Source organism: Euprymna scolopes, chromosome 19 (assembly GCF_053919585.1).
Source record: "Euprymna scolopes isolate OS-2025 chromosome 19, ASM5391958v1, whole genome shotgun sequence".
In the NCBI taxonomy this organism is placed as follows: Eukaryota; Metazoa; Mollusca; class Cephalopoda; order Sepiida; family Sepiolidae; genus Euprymna; species Euprymna scolopes.
The window spans coordinates 66,219,780-66,242,511 of NC_136500.1; positions in this window are offsets into that span (position 1 = coordinate 66,219,780).

A 22,732-nucleotide genomic window follows, 5' to 3' on the forward strand; every position below is an offset into this window, starting at 1 on the left:
TTGGTTTTATCTGATTCATCAGCTTATTTTCCGTCATTTCAAGCATTTCCAGTACGTCAGTGTCACCTTTCTAATTCCTCTTGTATGACCATCCAATTTTGCATTTCACTGCAAACTTATGCCATTCCTTGTTCCACTTTCTTTTCACGCCACCAGATCTCTTCGGTGATTTCCTACCAGTGTAAGAATTGACTTTCTTTGATTTTTGTAAACTCGATACTCTAGTGCTGCCTGTTTGAAGTCCTGGCATGGAGAGTTCATAATCCTGCCCGAAACGTGCAGTCCTCCCTAGATTCAATTCATCTGTATTTGTATTCATCAGAGGAATTAGTTGTATTTGTGGAGGTTCATTTCTCGGTATTTTTATTGAGACACCAACTCTAGATGACTGCTATTAAAGGCTAAAGAGCGCTTCATCTGTCTATATGTTATATAGTTATTATTATTATTATTGTTATTATTATTATTATTATTATTATTATTATTATTATTATTCTTTGTTGTTATTGTCGTTATTTGTTAGGACTTATTAAAAATGAGTCTTAGAGTCTAAGAGAGAGATGTTGCGTTCTGTGTTCGTGTTATGAAGAGATTCATATATATAAAATGTTCATACTTAGAAGTGTTAGTGAGGAGGTAGTGTTGAGACAGTCTTAGTGTTCACATTGTAGATATGAGATGTCGAGACATTGTGTATGTAAAGATATTTTAAAACACATTATATATAATACATATAATGACAATTTCACTTTACCTTTTTTGGTAGAATTACAACACAAAGACGACGTTTATAAAAACACATGATGGGTTTATTTCTTCTCCGACCGGTCGTGGTTTTCTTAGTCAAGAATTCAAAGTTTTGCATTCTATGTTTCAAAGGTGACCGTCTCGCTTCCAGACATTCGACTCCCATCTCTGGACTCCAGACTGTCGTCTGTCGTCCTTGGACTCTCTCTCAGACTCCCTCCGCTTAACTCTAAAGTTTCTAACTATATCGAGAACTTCCCATTTTCCATGACGTCATACACATGTTAAAACATGTGTCTTCTTTCACGTGTTCTGGAAATGCGTGTCCAAAACTTTTTCCTTTGTTTACAAAAGGAATCTTAACCTATATTCGCAGTAACCTATATTTCTAATATGTTAAAACATGTTTATTAAATTATCTTATAGTTACATTCTACAATTGAATTTCATAACAGAATTGACAATGCACATTCTTTTCTTTAAACTATTTTATCTCTAAGCTAAACAATGGTTTGTTTTTACATTCCATTTGCTAATTCTATCTCGTAATTTATTTCTAAACCTAAATTACGAGGTTCGAATTTCGTCTATTCTATTTCATTTTCATTTTAATTAAATCTCTCTATTTTTATACTTACATGAAAAGGGGACAACCCTTGTCATGTAACATATAGAACTTGTTTAGGCCCGCCGGACGTCAAACCGGTACTACCTTACCACTGTGATCGAGTTTATGGTTGCAACCAACTAGTGTTTTTATCGATATGCAAACTCTAGAAAGAGTGTCGGTCAAGACTTAGAGCTTATTCTACCCCAAACCGATACAAACGCCAAGTACCCTGACGACCATATCGATTACAGCCGTGCACACATTTAAACATAAAGATAAATAAAAATTAAAAAAATCCATCACATACAGCAAGCTTGTTGAGAGAACTCCTTGTTCTTGTCCTTGGTATGACTTAAATCAGTAAGATTGTTACAATCGGAAAGTATCCTCGGCGACGACAATGAACGCATTAAACACGTAATATACGTAAATAAAATTAAACAAATCGATCACATACAATAAACTTGTCGTGAGAATACTTGTTTCTATCCTTGGTATAAATTACAACCGGTGACTGTTACAAGCGCAATGTATCCTCGACATCCAAAATCACAAGGACGAAGATGCACACATTTCAACATATTTATAAGTAAATAAAAATAAACAAATCAATCACATACGCTATTATTATTATTATTATTATTATTATTATTATTATTATTGGCTCACATGAAGCTTTCACACAAGTCAACAAACGATCTGATTGGAGATCTGTGGTGTTCTCTGGAAGCTGAGTGACAAGCCTCCTCAGACGTCCAGCTCTCTCCTCCTCCTTCAACACCATTTGCAAATAAATTTGCATCATCGCAACAACCACTTACCATTGATTTATCGCTGGCAGTGGCCATTGGTTTATACTGGAATTTGAGTGGCACTAAGCCTCCCCAAGATCCCAGTTCTCTTCACACTTGTCCAGCGGAGGTCTGGCCAGTGTTCCCTCCTCGGCATTTCCATCCTCCTTGACCCTTCTTGGCTCTTTGGTATCACTTTTCTATTGGGGGAATGGTGATGAAACAATGGAGGGGTGCATGATGGGGGTGTAGAACTTGTAGATATGCAGCTTCGGTGTTCTTTATTCCCTGTAACGCTTCTTCGTTATATTGTCTTGTGTTATTCTCCGCATTCAAGAGTTTCCCTTAATATTTCAGCCGTTTTCATTATCGTTAGGCGTTGTATTTTTGCAGCTATTCCTCTGATTCCAATTTCTGCCATTCTTTTTTCCAGGTTTATCAGAATTATTCCTAGTGCTCCTACTATTATCGGTACTATTTTGATTTTCTTCATCATCCAAACCCCTTTTAACTCTCTGGCTAGTTTGTGCATTTGCTTCGTTTCTCCTTTTCTTTCATACTCACCCTGTGGTAAGCTAGGACAGCAAAGTCTACGATTTGACAGGATTTTGTCTTTCTTTTTAATTATTACGACATCTGGTCTTCTTGCTTGGATGGGTTTGTCCGTCTGTATGTCCATGCCCCATAGGATTTTGTTGTTCTCGTCTTTGACTGCTGTCACGGGTTTATGCTTGTACCATTTATCTGTACGCTCAAAATGCAGCTGTTTGCACAATTCCCAGTGCACCGCCCTCCCCACTTTGTCATACCTGTTTTTGTATTCTTTTTGGGCCAGTTTGCTGCATTCACTTACTATATGGTTTATCGTTTTGTTCCTTTGTCCACAGATTATTATTATTATTATTATTATTATTATTATTATTATTATTATTATTAGAGGGATCTGTGGAAATTTCACAGTGTACTCTTTCATATGTAATGATGTTGGCATTTTGTGAATGGAGACACCCTGATATTATTGTAGTTCTTTTGTTAAAACTGTAAAAGTATATATCTAAGCTAGCAGGGACGCCCGGCCTAGCCTGGTCGTTAAATATTTTACTATTATATTTTAATTTATGCAGATATCGTATATATTACTATAAGAGTCAATTTTCGATCCATTCTTATATATTATAAACCTGTGATTTAAAAAATAAATATATACCCATATGGCTTGGGTGCACCATCTTGAATCGAAACCGAAGCCAAAACTTATGAAGAAAAAAAGAATGTATGCATATATAACTTGATTTCTTTCAGCTATAATCGAAACCGAAACCAAAACCTATGAAGAATTCTTCGTAAAATTATTTTTTACAAGAAATGGAAAGGTATAACAATTAAACGACAGATACCCGAACGAAAAAAAATGAATAAACGCGACACAAAAAATAACACACAAGCTATCGTATTAATATATAGATTAAAATATTTTATGTACCAAATGTACTATGTGGTAATAAATATAATTTATTTAGAAAAAGGAACTTATATATATTAACTTCTTCTTCTTCTTCTTCTTCTTCTTATTATTATTATTATTATTATTATTGTTATTATTATTATTATTATTATTATTAATAATAATAATAATAATAATAATAATAATAATAATAATAATAATGATAATAATAATAATTATTATAGGGGAGTCGCTACTTATCAATGCCCAGAGGCTACTTCAGCATAAAAATTAATGAGTATAAGGTGGTCAGTATGACAACAACTCAAGGATCGTTTTTGGTGGGAATTGGGCAGAATTGAACTATTTAAAGGGAACGGGATAGCAAGAACTTGTTCACATTGGACTTGAAGAAGACCAAGTTGAAGTCAATTGAGAAGCAGATCAGTAGAACATAATTTGCATTTGTTATTGTCACTTTTACTCAGACAAACGTACATCATTTCTCCCATAAAGGTAACTAATTTGAGGATTAAAAGAATAATATGAGAAGAATTAAAAGAAAAACCTAATGCGACTGGCAACCAAAACTTGGCATAGGACTACGGTTTCATTAATGCTCTTAATTTTTATTGGTTTTTACTATTTATTGCAATTGAAATTAGCAATCGACTGAGTGAAATCAACCATCGTTATACCCCCCTCGTATTTAGCTAAATGACAGAAGCGTATGTATAATATATTTTACAATAAATATCATAATTTAAAACTCGTGCAAGTAGATAAGAAATGTAAATTATATTGCGTTTGGTAACAGTTATTTGTAATAACTTTCTTTACACCTCTCTTATGAGTTTTTATCCATAATACCCTTAAGCCCATGATTGGGAAATATAAGAATACTCGATAAGTGTTAATATATATAAAACATAAAACTGATAATGTTGCTTAATTGTTTGCATGTTGAATGTATTGGATTGTGCAATGAAGGACAAATGAGACCCACTGATGTCAAATTGATAGAAACAAAGGGATTTAGATTAGTAGTATTGACAGCAGCGATAATTGATAAGCGTAAGAGGTCGACGACAAAAATAAAATACTGATGGAAATAATAGGCTCACCGTCGCTTGTTATGTTAGTCACCATAACAACAAGTGTTTTGATTTTATGACGTGCATATAATTCAATATAGGAACAACTGTGTTTAAAAAATGAATCTGTAATTTAATTGATTAAACCCTTTCTCCCCGTCTCTCTCTCTCTTTCTCTCACCCTCTATCTATCTCTTATAGACGTGGTGTTGATAATCTCAGTCTTTTCAATAAGTACTATTATGACCTATGTTTTCAGGATTTTCTAATCCTTCCCGCTTTCCTTTGTTCCAACTCACTTAATTCCTTTGTCTTTATAGCTTCTCTCTAAGAACTGTAGATTTGTAGAACTCTCTTCTTCCTACTACCTATAACTTTGGTCTTTTCTGCATTACGAACAATGCGCATCTCCTCTTCACACCTTTCCGTGAGAGATTTTCATTAAAAAAAAATATATTTAACATTTTAAATTGAAGAATATGCCTATATCACACTCCCCAAACCCTTTGAAATATTCCGATTAAACTGAAACCTGACTAAAACTTATCAATCCAATTCATATTGTTAAAATTCCACAACTATTGCAGCTATCTGAATTTTCACGAAGGGATCCACTGGCCTTTTTCCATTTGCATGTAACTAAATAAAGCTACATAAAACATATGAATACATATATAGGGCTTCCTAAAAAGTAACTGAAGAGTTGAGAATTTTTGCCATTTTTACCATTAATTATTTTTTCTTTATTTCAAATATTTTACAGATAATATTTTGAAAATTAATGTTCGATAAATATAGGATTGAACTACGTAGGCAAATTGTGAAATTGTTTTACCAAAATCAGGGATCAATTGTTTTGACTCATAGAGCTTCCACCACATTCTCTAGATTTGAATAGCCCCTACCTTTCTTGTAGCGATATCTTAAAGCAAGAGTCTATGTTAACAAACCCTAAACCCTGCAAGAATTGAGAGAAAACATCAGGAACGAAAAGAGGAAGTTAAATCGCAATCCAAAGATTCCGCAATCTATAATGAATAATGTTTTGGAAAGAGCACAAATATGCGAAGCTGAAAATAGGCAACATTCAAAAGACACTACTTTTCATGAATAGAAATTGTTTAAATTTTGCATTAAAATATCCCAATGTCTTAGTCAGATTGTGTTATAATAACAGAAAGACGTCATAAAAATAAAATCTATTTAAGTTAAAACCGTTCAGGGTCTTTTTGGACACGATGTATTATAGACTAATATACTAAGGAGAACTGTTTCAAAATTCATCATGATCGGGAAATTTGTTTAAAATTAGATCATATATATATATATATATATATATATATATATATATATATATATATAAAATGTATCATAAAATGAGTACACCCCCTCACATTTCTTATTTCTTCAAATATTTAAGTATATCTCTTCATGGGACAGCACTGAAAAAATAATTTTTTGACACAATGAAAATAAGTCTGTCTACAGCATATAAAACGGAGTTAATTTAAAAGCTAAATCCCTGTCAACAAAAGTGAGTGTACCCCTTACGAAAAGTTGTCAATATTAACATACAACATGTCAACTCTCAATATATTTTGTGCCCACCATCATTATCCAGAACTGCATTTACTCTCCTGGGGTTTACCAGAGCTTCTGATGTAGCCACTGGAATGATCTTCTACTCTACAATTACGACGTCGCGGAGCTGGCGGATATTTGAGACTTTGCGCACTTCTTCATTCTGCTTGAGGATTCCCCAAAGATGTTCAAGTCTGGAGACATGCTTTGCCAGTTTATCACTTTTACTCTCAGCCTATTCAATAAAGCAGTGTTTGTCTTGGATGTGTGTTTTGGGTCATTGTCACGCTGTACATTGCTCTGCGACCCAGTTTCTGGAGGGAGGGGATCTAGCTCTGATGCAGTATTTGGAAGTACATGTTAGAGTTCATGTTTCCCTAAACGAAATGCAACTTTCCAATACTTGCAGCAGTCATGCAGCCCCTAGACCATAACATTCCCAACAGCATGCTTGACTGTAGGCATGATACATTTATTTTCGTACTCCTCACCTGGTCGCCGCCACACGTGCTTAAGGCCATCAGAACCAAACAAATTAAATTCTGTCCAATCAGACCCTAGGTCATGGTTCCAGTAATCTATGGGGTTTGTTGACATGTCTTCAACAAACTGTTTGCGGGCTTTCTTGCGTATAACGTTTAGAAGATGCAATGTGCGGCGTATGGTCTGAACACTAACAGGCTGAGCCCCAACCTCTTTAACCTTTGCAGCAATGCTAACAGACCTCTTACGCCGATCTTTCAAATAAAGCATTTGGGTGTGACGCTCAGCATGTTCGCTCATCTTCTTTAGACGACCTATCCGAGCCCTGTTCTGAGTGGACCCTGCTCTTTTAAAATGCTGGATGATCTAAGCCACTGTGCTGCAGTTCAGTTTTAAGGTGTTAGTAATCTTATTGTAGTCTTCACCATCTTTATATGGCGCAACAATACGTTTTGTAAGATCCTCAGAGAATTCTTTGTAACGTAGTGCCATGTTGGAACTTTCAGTGACTGCTAAGAGAGAGCGTGAGAGCTGTACTACAAATTTGAATGCCCCGGCTCCCTATAAACACATGACATAGTTACACTAATTAGTCACTTGACATTTTGGAGAAGGAAAGTAGTACTTAATTTGGACATTTAGAGGTGTAATTTTTTAGGATTGTACTCACTTTTTAGGGGTGTACGCACCTTTGTTGCCAGTGATTCAGCTTTTAATAGCTATAGTTGAAGTTATTTTGAGGGGAACATAAATGAACCCTTTTATATATGCTCCAGACAGACTACTTTCCATTGTATCAAAAAATCATTTTTTCAGTGTTATCCCATGAATAAATATACTTAAATGTTTGAAGAAATGTGAGGGGTGTACTCACTTTTGTGGTACACTGTGTGTCTTATATATCTATATAATTATAAAGCTCAAATGACCTTGTAACGATGCATGTAACCCACTTTCCAGTTTACGACATCCGGTTGCGCATGCGGGCATGACCTGCGCACTAAAATATTAGCGTTATTATTTCGAAATTATTATTTAACATGGGAAGAATGGGGTTTAAAATAACTTAAACGTAATGCAGAAATGAACGATGTAAAAAAAAAGAAAGCAGACAGTATTAACGATTGTTTATTAGGATAATTTAAACGCGTAAAAAACAAACAAACAAAAGAACAATTGGGACGCTGAAATATTACGTTATTATTTCGAAATTATTCATTAACATGGGAAGAGTGCGGTTTAAAATAAACAAAAAAACAAAAGAAAAATTGGGACGCTGAAATATTAACGTTATTATTTCGAAATTATTATTTAACGTGGGAAGAGTTGCGTTTAAAATAACCAGAAATGAACGATGTAAAAAAAAAGCAGATATATCAAAATTTGAATTGTACTATAATAAGTGTTATGGTATCTGTTCAGTGCACATTTACCTATAAGTATCGCCAACCACTTTGTAAATTTTTTTTCAAAAATAATCAATTATAATAAACAGAACGACTCATAGAAATTTATCCATAGTCTTTTTTCATTTTGATATACTTTCATCGAAATGTTTCTGTTATGTCAAAAAGAAAACTATTTTTTACGTCACAAGTGTCACGCTCATACATGAATTCCATAGCTAATATAACATACTGACCCAACGGGTCACGGGTAGTCTAGTATGACGTCTCGGAATAAAGACGAAACGTTGATGAACACATGACTCGGTTTGTTCCTTTTTATTTTTATTTGTCTCTTTCTTTCTCTCTCTCTTTCTCTCTCTCTCTCGCTCTCTCTCTCTCTCTCTCTCTCTCTATATATATATATATATATATACACATAAATATATCCATCTCTATCTCTACCATTATATAAAAGAAACCTCGTCTCTGTTTGTATCTGTGCGTATGAGCACAGCCGTCCCATGACACTTGACTTAAATTAAAGCCATTATTAGCGCACAAGCAGTAAGGCCAGACATATATAATCAACAGTAAGTTCTTTGATATGACAGAAGCCCGTTAAAATGAATGTTTCTGTTTAGAGCCTAATTGACTTTTGCATTTTAAACTATTATTCAATCCATTATATTCAAGAAAAAAAATCTTATAAAATCAACATTAGGTCGCATACAGTGCAATGTAAAATACAATTTACTGTGAACTATGTCACTAGGGAGAGGCTTGTACAGCTTCTTTTCGGTGCACCACAATGGTTCGCAAACTAAAGCAAGCAATCAATTGACTTGATTGAAAAATTATCGATTTCACCGATTTCGATGACAATAAACATATGGGAGTATAAAATATTCGTTGATCATTATTTAATCCCAGGATATTTTTGTTATGCATGGATTAAATAAGCTGAATTGACAAAACACCTATTTTCTGACAAAACTATAATAAATTTCGATGTAGTTTCAGCACAGTCCTATACGTGTCTCGAGCGATTTCTAATAAAAAGGATAAGACGGTGTTCTTCATTTTTTGTTGCAACTGACATCTTGAGTTTTTATTCGTTTAATTTCGCTAATTTTCGTTAAAGTGAAATCAGCAGATAATTTTTTTCTCTAACTGTCCGTATATGTGGCTTTATATTATAATCGTGAATCTTTACGTTCTATCAAATTTTCGACGTGTTCCGTAAACTGATGTGCTGCGTTGGTAATACGTTATGTTTTGGTAATAGAAATTCTGTTTTATTGTGCCGACAGCATCTGTAAAAATTGTTGTGATCGTAGGCTTTCATGTGATAACTATGATCTTCTTTTTCAACTTTATTTGTGGCTCTCAAGCTCATAGTCATATTTACTTTCCTTCCCACAAAGACAACGTACAACATAAGATCAATTTTAATGTAGGTAAAATTCCGCTCCTATAAGAAATGAACTTTAAATTAAAACAAAATTAAAAGTTACCCCAGGACAGATTATACTAATTATAACACTTGATCAGATAGACGAAATCAATCTAATTGACGTAGCATACAATAAATAGGTTTTCTCACTTCCTTATGCATAATTACTTTCATAACCCATTAGCTTTCTCTTAAAATCTCTAAAATTAGTATTTCTAAAATAAAATAAAGGTACCCTTGCATCTTACTTAATGTTTATCTGGTTTTACTTTTTATAAACTCGTCGAAATACTTCCCAGTCCCTAACCTATCCACTAATAACTATATTAAAACATCTAAAACCGTATATTAAAGCATCCAAAAACTATATTAAAGCGTCAAAGATATATATTAAGCCACCCAAAAAACTATATTAACATAAGACAATCTATATTGTAACAACCAATAGACTATATTAAACATCAAGAAACAATAGAAACAGATCAAAAGCCTATATTAAAACATACAAATCTGTATTAAAATATCAACTAAGTATATTAAAATATGAAAATCTACATTAAAGCATAAAAAACTATATGAAAATATAAAATTATATATTAAAACGTCAAAAATCATATTTTCATAGCTTTGTTTATTTCATTATTCATCTGTAGTAAGAACCAATGCTCATACCGTAAACACGTCGTTCACTTACAATATACGTTTATTTTCCTGTCGAAATCAACTTTTCTATCTATACTATCCATTGTTTCTCATTCTCCGAAGAATTCCAGACAAGGTTGAACATTTCTTATGTTTTCGGAATATCACCTTCAATTTTATATTTTTGCAAATTTAACCATCTATAATTTCATCCGTTATGAATGGCATTACTTTGTACATTTTTTTTATATAACATATAAAGATAACATTTTCTAAATATGTTATCAACATGCATAACCGCCATTTTATTCGCAATATATCTAAATACAAATATATATGAATCGTTTCAACAGTAAAAAGTAACTAACACTGCGATTAGTGTTTGTTATACGTTTTCATATTTTGATTTCTCTGAATTGAAGTGTTTCATTTGTCATCAACCATTTCTAATTTTTTCATATTATACATATAAATGACTTCATGAGGTGCGCCATCTCAAATGAGTTATTTTACGTATCATGTATATACGTATAGTTATGCAGATATTACAAGCTACTGTTCTACTCTTGTGTGTCAGTTTCACAATATTTCTGCCAATGTTACCTCTGACCGGCATCAAGTGTACGTTGTTGAACTCGGGGATCTTTCTGGCAAACTCGGGAATCTTTTTGTCAATTGTTTTCCGAAGAGTCCAAACAATATGAATTATTAATCGCCATCTCAAAAAATAAGAAACGTAATTTGTCATTCTATTGGAATGTTTTTTGCAAAAAATTAAATAGCCTTGTTCCATTATTATAGTTGCAATCATTTGACAAAGGCATATTATACAAAATATCAGTGTTTGGCTAAGTAAAAGTAACGATAATCAACTTAAACAAACAACCCGAAACGTTTTAGCTTTACGTTCTTAAAACTGTTTACTTCTCTTCGTGTTGTTTACAGGTATCGGAACTGAAAGACTAATCAAACTTACCCACATCCCAAATAATAAATACACATGAATTGATAGTCGCTTACTGTTCTAAAACATCTAACAATTTTGCGGTTATATGTTTATCATTTTATACTTATAGTTTTATACGAATATTTTCATACTGAAATCATTTTCTTGCATCCCATTCCCAGCAACGTCATGCTAGGAAATAAATAAAACTAGTATAAATAAATATTATATTTTAAATCGATTTTGTGTCAACTATAATTAATGTCGGCAAACCGATTCAAATCTCGCTGGAGCCTTTTTGTGTGGTATGTTATAAAAGTAAAATATCCTTAACAAATTAAAAAAAAGTATATATATATATATATATATATATATATATATATATATATATATATATACTTAATTTAATTAATATACGAGAGTATAAATTTATGCGTAAACTTTAAGTATTTACTTCAAAAGTGCTCAATACATAGGTAGAACTAGTTAGTAAGTTATAAACTATATATGGCGATTAAGCTACACTGAATATTCCGCGTTTCATCCACTCTAGGACTCTTCAGGCTTATGCGCATAAGCCTGAAGAGTCCTACAGTGGATGAAACGCGGAATATTCAGTGTAGCTTAATCGCCATATATATTTTATAACTTACTATATATATATATATATATATATATATATATATATATATATATATATATATATATATATATATGTCAATAAATCTGACAAAATATTATAGTTATAACTACGAAATTTGCCTCGAAGGTAAAATAGTGTTATGATATATTTTTACTTACAAAGATGGACAAACATTAGAATACAAAACGCCTCCCTCCCTTTCTCACCGTCTCTATCACACACATATATGCACACTATATGTATATTTCGTATCTAGAGTCTCCACTGTATGTATAATAAGTAATAAAATATATTTGTACATTAAGGCTTATGCCTGACGAATTCGCACCAAAATGAAACGCGGAATATTCTGTGTAGCTTAATTGCCATATATATTTTTATAACTTACTATCGAGTTCTACCTATGTATTGAACACTTTTGAAGTAAATATTTATAATATGGTATATATATATATACATATATATATACATATACACACATACACACACATATATATGAAAACCGTAAACGAAAGTTTACATGTAAAATTTATGTTTCGACGAAACACCTCAAACAAAAAGCATTAATAAATCTTTATTCTGCGGATTTTCAAAGAATACAAATTCGTCTCTTTGGAGTAAAGACATATGTTAGCAAATTTATACATACAGAAAAGCTAAAAACTTGCTGTCTGTATGAAACGACATTATAGGACAGTTGCCATACAATGCAAAAATAATATTTGATGACTGTTTATAAAAATGAATAAAAATGAAAAACGAACCGAGATAAGTAATTCCAGAGTATAATGACGTCTTTTGGTGAGATAAAGAAATGAAAAAAGTTATTTTATATATATATATATATATATATATATATATATATATATATATATATATATATATATTTAAATATATATATATATATATACCAATTACACTCATACTTACACTTTTAATGTATATATATGCATATATATATGTAAATATTACACATATATATGTATATATATGCATATATATACATATACATATATATGTATATATATATGTGTATATATATAGAAATAAAAATTACAATAAATTTACCAAGGTAATCAAAATGGTAAACTTAAAATATATTATAAATATTAAAGACTTTATATTTGCAAGAAACCCTACCAGATGTAAAAGCTCAATAAAACCGAAAAGGAAATAGAGCTCATAATATGAACAAATGATTAATAAAACATGTTAAATGACATCTTGAAAAAGAGTTAAAAACATTTAATTTTAAAAAAGAAGCACAAGATAAGTGGATAGTCCTTAATCCGCGGAGTTTCGAAGAAATACTCTCCTTCTCATCAGAGGGCAGGAATTAGAAAAAAAGCGGGATCGGATTTTGCATGTAAAAGTATTTAGTGAAACTACAAGTAAGTCACAGATCTTACTTGGTTAAAAAAAGGGTGAGGTAAGGGGAGTAGGAGGTAAAAGAAAAACGCTAAAAAGATTTCATATGAATGGATAGTCCGATGAAGGGTAGAAAATCCAAGAATGGTAAAATCCAAACACGGTAGAATTAAATTTTTTTAATTCTACCGTGTTTGGATTTTATATTATTATAAATGATAACGATGATTATTATGATTAATAAAACATGTTAAAAAACATTTTGAAAAATAGTTAAAAACATATATAATCTGAAAAGGAAGCAGTTAATAAGTGGACAGTACTTACTTTTTGTTACCAAGTAAGATCTGTGACTTACTTGTAGTTTCACTAAATACTTTTACATGCAAAATCCGATCCCTCATTTTGCTAATTCCTGTCCTCTGATGAGAAGGAGAGTATTTCTTCGAAACTTCGTGGATCAAGGACTATCCACTTATCTTGTGCTTCCTTTTTAAAATTAAATATGTTTTTAAGCCTGACGAATCCTAGAGTGGATGAAACGCCGAATATTCAGTGTAGCTTAATCCCCATATATATGTTATAAATTACTAACTAGCTACAATTTTATGTGAGTAAATGAAGTAGTTATATATATATATACATATACATATATACATATATATATACATATATATACACGTATATATATACATATATATACACGTATATATATACATATATATACACGTATATATATACATATATAAATATATATACATATATATACATATATTAATTTATGTGAGTAAATGAAGTAGTTATATATATACATATATATACACATATATATATACATATATATACACCTATATATATACATATTTATACATATATATACATACATATATATACATATATTACCGAGCCGTGTTTTTAGTGACGGAAAACAGATTTCACGGAACAGGCAATGCTATCCGCGCTCTGTGCCAAAATGCTGTCGTTCTGCGCGTTGAATTTGGCGTCGACAGTGAATATTTTCTCGCTAGAAAAGATGACTTTACCAGCGTCCGTGCCATCCTTCATTCGATTCAAGAGAATCTTGTCACTTTCCAACCTCTTTTATTTCTGCAATGTCGTAAGTTGTTGTCTGCTCGTCATCTCCAAGAAGGACAATTTGAGATCTTCTTTAACAATGGTTCGAACGCTTTTTCCGTAAATTTCAAAGCTCATAGCCATTTCCCTGTGGGGTTTCCTCCTTATTCGCTTCCTAATGACCTTAATTTTGGATGATATGCGAACAATTCAGTGTCGTCCACATCTGGGTCGATAATCTGTGGTCCCAAGTTCTCTGTAGCGCTTTACCGTATCCGAATTGTCAGTTTTGAGGCTTTTAAGAGCTTGACAATCTCTGGATTTGTCTTTCCCGCGCAATCTAGCTGGATAATAGCCTCACGTTGACCCATTTGAACAAAACAGAAATTAAATTTAGGGAAATTTGGAGCTAAAACAGAAAATTATAAATTTTTGAAAAGAAAATTGGATCGGGGACTTTCTCCGGACCCTCTCTCTCTCTCTCTCTCTCTCTCTTTATCTCTTTCTCTCTCTCTCTATCTCTCTCTCTCTCTCTCTCTATATATATATATATATATATATATATATAAAGTACCACGCAAAAGTATTGGATACATTACATTGTTCTTCATAAGTTTAATTAAGGTTCACAATTTTACCTAAAATTTGGTCGATATATTCCTATTACTATTCTAAATTATATTTGGAGTAGTAATTACAAAATCAAAATTTAGAAATGTATATTTAAGGGAAAATATGAATTAACAAATGCAAAAGTAATGGATACACTTAAAAAAATTCTTTTTCTGAAATAAATTTAAATGATTTTTGTTTAGCGTGTTGCTATAATGCAAACGAGTTATCACTGACCAATCGGAGAGCTTTATATTAAAATAATTTTATAAAACTCTTCTAGTTTGGACTCACTCCTTCAAAGTCAACCAGTTCATTTATAAAAATGCCTAAAACTAAGGAGTTTTCAATAGACATTCGTCAAAAAAAAAATCATTTATAAGCACAAAGAAGGAAAAGGGTATTGAATAATATCAAGGGAACTTAATCTACCACTTAATACAGTTGGAAACGTTCTTAGAAAATTTTAAAACCCTAATGAAGCTGTTGCAAATTTTCCAAGATGTGGTCGGCCAAAGAAATTAAACGAAAAAAAAATCAAGCTAGGCAAGCAGAAAGGTACAAAAAACATTTCCTTACTCGTGGTGAAATTCAAACCGACCTCAGAGAAGCTGGGATTAATGTGAGCAAGGATACAATCAGTAGAGTTCTAAATCGTGCAGGTTTTGTATCAAGGTCCCATTATTGAAGCTTAAAAATGTCAGATCACGTTTGAATTATGTTAAAACATATGGGGAACACCCCCAATAATTTTGGAACAAGGTAATCTGGTCAGACGAAACAAAAATCGACATATTTGGAAGCATAGCAATTTCGTGTTTCAGCAGGACGATGATCCCAAGCATACTGCCAAACTAACCAAAGACTGGCTTAGAAATAACGGAATTGACGTTTTTATTTGGCCCAATCAGTCTCCAGACTTCAACCCAATTGAAAATTTGTGGAAAATGTTAAAGATCAATGTTCACAGGAGGAATCAACGAAATATTCAACAACTAAAACAGTTCTGCAAAGAAGAATGGCGAACTATACCTGCATATCTTTGCAAAAACATGTGTGCAACTATAGAAAGCGATTGGAAGCTGTTGAACGCAATAAAGGCTATGCAACCAAATATTAAATCAATGTATCCAATACTTTTGCGTTAGTTGATTTATATTTTCCTTTAATATAAACTTTCTAAACTTTAATTTTATAATTATTACCCCAAATATTAGTTAGAATAGCAATAGGAATATACTGACCAAATTCTAGGTTAAAATCTTGAACCTTAATTAAAGTTATGAAGAAAAATGTAATGTATCCAATACTTTTGCGTGGTACTGTATATATATATATATATATATATATATATATATATATATATATATATATATATATAGTGCGTTTCTTAGAGATTTAGTTACTACAAACCTAGATTCTTTTGAACTCTATGCTTTTTAGTTGACTATTGCTAATAACTTTGTGTTTTGACAGCAGTCGTTTATCCTTTATTTTTTTTTTACTAATACCCGCCGTTTGTTTTTAGCGAAACTCATTGGCAATAAACCTCTTCAGTATCCGAGTATTCTCCGTGCCATTATCAAAAGAATATTAATGGTGCATTCTGCCCTCGATCTGATCATTTTTGTTTGTCTCGGTATGAGCATTTATTGTGGAATTAGTCTATGTTGCTGCCATTTTTTTGTGAATGAGCGATTATGTAATTTTCTCATCTATTTTTGTAGTTTTAGTTACATTTATTTCGAGTTTACCTCCATATATAATATATTGATTGCAGAAATTCCCCTCTGAACTAAAGTACTGTAGGTTTGCAACAACAGGTTCCACATACATATTAATTATGTCAAAATTATTAGCCATTATATAACTTTAGAACGGCATTTTAGACACATTTAGTCGTTATAATAAAATACTACATTGCATCCTAGGAACAATACCATCACAACAGCACTAACTTTTGAAGAAGTAGTTCCCATTTTTTCCGTCTAAATATCAAGTCCTCCTTTCACATATTATCTTATGTACTTTAGAACGGCATTTTAGACACATTTAGTCGCTATAATAAAATGTTACATTGCATCCTAGGAACAGCACGATCACAGTCGCATCATCTTTAGTCCTCGTACCGCCATAAGTTAACATCGGGATATACATATAGAGATATTGTGCTTTCACTCCTCGTAACTTGATCATAAACTCATAGACATACCATAATCTTCCCCATTTCTTCTTCATAAATAATAATGGATCCCTTGACAAAATCCGCTATTTCTGATTGGCTGAGTGCTGAACATCCTCAGATTCATGAATATGAGTCTTTTGGATAAACGGACGCTTCCTAACATTCAAACATAGCGTCTCTTCTCCACATGTTCTTAAGCAAAAGTTTCTATTTATTTTATATTAAATACATCGTAGGTGTATACTTTTCTTATGCACTCATATCAGTATCGTATTAATAATTTATTACAGTCGTATTTTTGTTTTAGTGTCTGTATGTTTGTGTGTGTGTACGACTTACTAAAATTCTTTTTTATGCTAAATACTTATTTTTCGATTAAATAAATCGTAGATGCTGAAGCATCATTTTAAAACAATCTTAGAAGTATGTCCGACTGTCTAGGGAATCTCACAGTTTTGGCCCCATACATGACGTCATACATGACGTCATTTGTTGTAACGTAATCTGATATGATATAATATGGTATGACGTCATGCATGTCGGCATCAGTTATAACGTCATCTGCTATATTATCATCTACTATGACGTCGTCTAGTATCATAGCATATATATATTGTACGTATATATGCTATGACGTCATTGTAAACAAACAAACGAACAAGCCAACAGACAAACAAAAATACAGGAATACGGATTTATTATAATAGATACATTGATTGATAATATTTTCTACGGAATTGAGTTTCAAATAGCCTCTGACAACCAAGTTCAGCTTCTGGCCTTTTCGTGTGGTTTGGCTACAAAACCCGGCGAAACTGTTCATAATTATGGGAAAAGGGGCGCTTTTAAACCAATCACTTTGGGCAGGTAGGGCTCACCAACTTTAGATGGTAGCTCACATAGGAGAAGGCAACTGATTCAAAACCTCAGCTGCCTTTCAGGGTTACCCCATCCAGAGAAATGCTAAGAGAGTAAACCCCAACAGGAAACCAGGAGACGGAATCTCTAATGCGTTACATTGTCATCACCGGAAACTCATGCATCGCAGTTAGAATAAAACCGTATCGACTGTCTTTCCCTTGGATCCTCTTGATTCGTGGAGCTGAGAGGAGGGGTCTTCTGCACGGGCAATAGCTATTTTTCCATTTTACTCTGCCCAAGCTATGTAGCTTCCATGCTACACAATCCTCTTCTGGGACGGTCGGTTACCAAAAAATTGAGTGATTTATTTCACTGAAGTGTTCAGCCGAAATAAACACACTAGCAGAAAAGAATACCCATTTAACTCTCATAGTTAACCTAATGTTTCCCACTAGACGTTTACTATCACGACGCGTACAAGCTAGAGCATCGTAACACGTAATCACTCAATCAAATGACAAATAATTACCAACTGAATGTTATCGCTGAACTGCTCGATTTGTTTAATTCAAAAGATGATTGACGTAACTTGTTTGTAATGGACGAATAGACACAAGTTACCTTTTATTCCAATATCAGTTAGTTTATCTAAAGGTCTGCATCACATAGAAGAACGAATAAAAAAAAAGTATAAACTTGATCCCATAGGAACGTAGATGGCGTGATCATCTCTAAGTATAATAAACGAATTATAATATTTTTCATTTCTCTTTTATGAAAGATTATCTATATCTACAATCAAAAGACTTAAACAAAAGATGCTTTCATTTATTTTTCCTTACATTTTTAATAGACGAGGGACGACTCTATTATTTCCTTTATATTGTAATGGTGCTCTTACTTTCCCGGTGACTCATAAAATCTAATATGTAAAATATATATATGTGGTACAACTACACGATGTTAATGATAATGTCATAAGTAATTTGTGTCTATCTGTTCGCTTTCGAATGAGTGACATAATGTTTTTTTATCTAATGTATAAGCACACACTTATCTGTCTTTCCCTATATTATGATCATGCACTAGAAGCAGAGCTGTCACGGGAAGAATAAGTAGAGAAAAGGTGTAAAGCAAAAGGGCAGCACTTGATCGAGAAAAGGAAGCGATCGGACGTTTTTTGACTATTAGGCGGAGTGGGTGAAAAAGCTGAAAGGCACGCACCGACAAAGAAACGTGCGTAAAAATATGTCTTAACAGGCATGTTCGGCGTCTGCGTGATATTTTGAAACACAGAGAAATGCGTAGTTGAAAATTACTGGAATAAATGCTTTTTCGGATTCACCTAGAAAAATGCTGAGTCTTATCTTGTAAAAACCGTTAATCAAAATTACATATGTGAGCCCTTACCATTGTTTTATCATAACTCTATTTGCATAGAGTTATAATACGAGGGACAGTCAAAAATTAATGGCTCCAATGTTTATTCCGCCAGAATACATCAGAGAGGATTGCACATTACATAGTAATGATCACCGAACTTATGCATTCCATACCTTAAAATTTAATCTCTCTGTTGCAGATATTGACAGCGTGAGATCATAAAAACAACTTCTGTCAAAGGTGTGCATCAGAAGCAGAGATGTGTCATTGAATTTTTGGCGAAAGGCCATTGAGAATATTAGTGACTATATAGAAAAATAAATTCTGAGTATACAAACAGTCGCTCAATTTAATCGTACAAATTTCATCTTCGTAACTCTTCAACTTTTTTAGTTAAATGTATAGGAGGCTTTACCTTTGGAACAACGTTCGTGTTGCAAAGCGCACTCAAGGCGCTCATGCACAGCTAACGTCCATCGCTGGCAAAAGTTCACTTAGAATGGTGGTGACTACGCAGAAAAATAAATTGTGGATCACAAAAGGTCACTCATTTTAATGGTGTCCCTCACGTTTTCGTAGATCTTTAACTTAATAAAGAATGAAAAATAAGAGGATTTACTTTTAAAACATCTTACATATGTGCATATGTGTATGAGGATTCACTCTTAAACTGAATAGCGATGGTTATGAATTTTGAAACATAACTAGCAAGCTTTAAGAGTATGTAATTCATTAAATTTGGTTTTATTTAAAGGCGATTCCGAGGGAGTGAAAGCCTTTCAGGAAAAAATCCAGATATCGCCCAGTTTTGTGAAATTTTATAATCGTTATTTGACATCAATTATTCTTCAAACGTCAGCTTCTGTCTATATCGTGAAATGTTTGCACAGCATGTATTTTGAGAATTTAGATATTTCAGATTTGCATTAAATTTCATTAACCATTAGTTGACAACAATTAAGCAAGGTTCACTCGAACTCAATTCGTTACACTTAAAATTCTGTAATGATTTTTGGTAAAAATTACATTAAGGATTCAAGAGATAAGATTTAATAGCATAAAATATTAATTATAATCGTCGTAAGAAGACAGAAATGTGGTGAAAATATATTAGTTTACTTACAGATACAAGAATAGCATGATGTAATAATAATCACCTGGTTTTGTGTAAAGAAGCGGTGCGCTCTTATTGTAACAAGGCGTCGAAGACAGAAATCAGCAGCGGCCATAGGATAGCTGACTAACAAATGTATTAGATGCAGTAGCCTTTTTAGTGATATGCAAATTAAACAAGTGTGCACGCGATGATGTCACGGGCAGAATAAGTAGAGAAAAAGTAAAAGGGAAAGGGCAGCACTCGATCGAGCAAAGGGAGCAATAGGACGTGTTTTGACTATAATGCAGTGGGGGCGAAAAAGCTGAAAGGCACGCACTGACAAAGACACATGCGTAAAAAAATGTCTCAACAGGCATGTTCGATGCGTCCGTGATATTTTGAAACACAAAGAAATGCGTTGTTGGAAATTATTGGAATTACTTGGATTCACCTAGAAAAATGCTGAGTCTTATTCGTATTTTTATGTCCTTCCGTGTTTGTTTGTTCCTGCGACGGTACCAGACAACGTGTGGACCCGAGTGGTTGAAATATAACGACCACGTTACATATAATTATTTTTGTTGCCGTAATCACGATTTTTAAAAAAAGGGTCAAAATGAGGAAAAAAAATCACTGAGAATGGTGATGACTACATAAGAAAATAAATTTTGGAGCACAAAAGGTCGCTCGTTTTAACGGTACTACTCCCGTATGTATGGCTTTTTAACATTTTGAATAAAAAACAGGAGGCTTTACTTTTGAACGACCTACGTATGAGCATGTGTTTATGTATTTCTATGCATAGGATTCACCCTTAAACTGATTAAGCGATAATTATAGGTTTATAAACATAGCTAGTAAGCTTCAGAGTATGTAATTAATTATAGATATTTCAGATTTTCATTCAAACATAGTTGACAGCAAATAATCAAGATTCATTCCAATTTAATTCTTTCTTAAAACCATATTAGATGTGATGTTAGATATTTTCTACGATCAATATCCTGTAAAAAACGTTAATCAAAATTAGATTAAGGATTCAAGAGCAATAATTTAGTAGCATAAAATGTTAATTATAACCGTCGTAAGAAGAGAAAATTATGGTGAAAATATACTGTTATAATTATAGATACGAGAATAGAACTATGTAACAAGGATCACCTGATTTTGAGTGACTCATGTTTACAGATTTTCTCAAAATGATTGTCGACAGCAAACTGTAAAATAAACACTGATTGTATTTTATGATGATTATATAATACCGAAATATTATACCGAATTTTTACCCCAAATAGAAAAAATGTTCTAACCATAAAACAATAGAAGCAAAGCTTCTTTCTTAGAAGTGCACGACCGTGGAACTCTCTTCCGTTTGCCTGTTTCCCACCTGACTACAACTTGGATGTCTTCAAGTCCAACATAAACAAATTCCTGATGTACCGCCTCCTTAAGTAAGAAACTTTATCAAATCTCCAATAATAACGATTACTACAATAATATCCCATTGATTACTGTACACGCAATAACCCGTATCCCCGAGTGGCTCCTTGATAAGTGGTGCCCTCCATGCCCCCCCCCCCAAAAAAAAAAACCATAAACTCTTTTCTAAACAGCTTTCACCATTGGTACATTTCTATTACTTTTGAAATATTTTTGAGGTTAAACTTCTGACATTTCTTAAAGTGTGACGATATATAATCATTTTGTCCTTAGATAGGTAACCTTATATAATTAAGATTCACAGTATTTGGATTCTTCGGACTACTGTTCTCATATTAAAAGTTTAACTTACGTAACGTTTCGGTCGATGTAACCGCCGGCTATATTGTCGAACTCGAGAATATTTATTTCCAACTCAGAAATCGGCTCGTAATTTTGAACGGAACCCTTTACTTAATTCACAAAGGTAGCATGCTCTCATTCCTTTAGCTATGACCGAGTAAAAACATTAATTAGTTTGCAATTGTATTTTTGCGATGGCCGCACTAAGGATTGCACCTCTAATCGCCAAGATTTTACTTTTAAAACTGAATTTTTGCAAGTACTGGAAACGTTTTTTATTCACTGCCCTATGGGACCTTGGGAAAATTCTGATACGAATTATTTATGGGACCATAAACCTATTTTTGTTTCGAGATGTAAATATCACTATTTATTTTTTTTACATATTACTGCATACATGTATCTCTATATATATATTCCTAACTACTTTATTACTATATATCAATTTGTTATCTGTTAAGCATAATTAACGGCTCCCATATGTTGTTACATTCTATACTAGGTCTGCTTAGTGGTTGATCATCACTCAGCATATGCGCTATATCTTCC